We start from the raw sequence: 1,789 nt of genomic DNA on the forward strand, positions 1-1,789 counted from the left end.
CTGGCCCGGAATGGAACAGCCAGAAAACCAGGAAGTGATTTCGCTCCAAAGCTCCCTCCACGACAAACAGCACAGAAGCTGTGGTGGACCGGGGAAAGCGAGCAAACTGCAGGTATGGGCAGAACTGATGTTTTCAAAGCACAGTATTACGTATAAAGCACACAATAAATCACACTCGAAATTATTTAAAATTCTAAAAGGCTCAATTAAAAAGCTGGAAGTTATTTGTAGCAATTCTGGTGCGAGTTAGCGCTAGTAAAGGTGTAGCGCTAGCGCTGCAATCTTCGTTTTGTTAATGAATGAATGTAACTGGTGATCAATAAAGTGAGATTAGCAGTGGCACTGGGATGTAACCGGTGATCAATAAACTGGCATTAGCAATGGCACTGGGATGTAACTAGTGAACAATAAAGTGGCATTAGCAATGGCACAATGATGTAACGGGTGATCAATAAAGTGGTATTAGCAATCATTTCCTCTGATTTTAAATCTGCCGGCCACGTTTACCTGCACGCTGCCATTCCCACTTGCACTATAATTTGGTTAATCACCGCATTTCGCGGGTCCCTCGCCAGCGCCTCGACGGCGGCCATATTGAGTGTGGGGTGAGTCATAGCGCGGTCTAGTCCTCATTTAGGAGGCGCGACCAACATAAACTTAAACCTTGCTCTCCTCGTTTTCCGCCTGAAGGGATATTGCACTCACTCTGTTGTAGGACATGTTCTGTTTCTTTTAATCCCTCATTTATTGATCCTTTTAAACTATCCTCCCCTCAAACAAGGCCAGCTGCTTCCTTAAGATCTGGCTTTCTTATCAATGCGCGTTCACTCATTAAGCATAACGTGGCCTTTCACGAGTTTGTGGATGAACTACAGCCTGACTGGGTGTTTATTACGGAGACCTGGGCTTCTTATCCATGCCTCAAGATCGATTTGCAGCTCTGTATTTTTGTATCACATGTGCCCCATCAGCCTCTTTTACAGGGATTTTGATTTATAGGCATCCGGGTCCTTGATCTGGTTTTTCTTTGGACCTGTTGAGAATTCTTGAACCCTACTTTGGTAAGCCCTGCTTTACCATTCTAGGTGATCTTAATTTTCATCTTGATGAGGCCAACTCAAAAGATACGTTATCACTGGTTGAGTCACTTGGAGCCTGTGACTTTCTTCAACTTGTGAATAGTCCCACTCATAAGGCTGTTCATATACTTGACGGGGTATTTACTAATGACCTGAGACTCTCTACTGGCCCCCCCCTGCCGCTCGTATGGACAGACCACTTCGCAGTTCCGTTGGAATTTGCTCTTCCTGCCCCTTGTTCGGTCATCCAGGCTACCTCTTTACGCACTCCTAGGAGAAACTTTAGGAACATCACGGATGAGGCTCTTGCCCCTCTTGTCTCCTCTACTGAATCTCTCTCCCGAAAAAACGCAGTTGAGGCAGCACAAGATCTGATGGACTCTATTTCCAATGCTGTGGATAAACTTTCCCCCGCTTCTTTGCGCTATGTAGCCCAGCGGAAGCCTACTGCACTTTGGTTCTCTGACTAGCTGAGACTTCTGAGGCAGGGATGCAGGAGCACCGAGAGAAGTTGGAGGAAATCCTGGGACCTTAAAGATCGAGAGGCTCACAAGTCTGCATTGCGGGAGTATAAACAGAGAATGGTAATGGAGAAGCAGGAGTACTTTTCCAATCTTACCAGCTCTCTCACATCTTCCAGGGAGCTGTTTAAAATCGCGGATTCGTTATGCTCCCTTCAACTCCCAGATCCTGTAGTTAGTTCGCAGGAA

This window comes from Lissotriton vulgaris, unplaced genomic scaffold, assembly GCF_964263255.1.
Source record: "Lissotriton vulgaris unplaced genomic scaffold, aLisVul1.2 SCAFFOLD_894, whole genome shotgun sequence".
Taxonomy (NCBI): Eukaryota; Metazoa; Chordata; class Amphibia; order Caudata; family Salamandridae; genus Lissotriton; species Lissotriton vulgaris.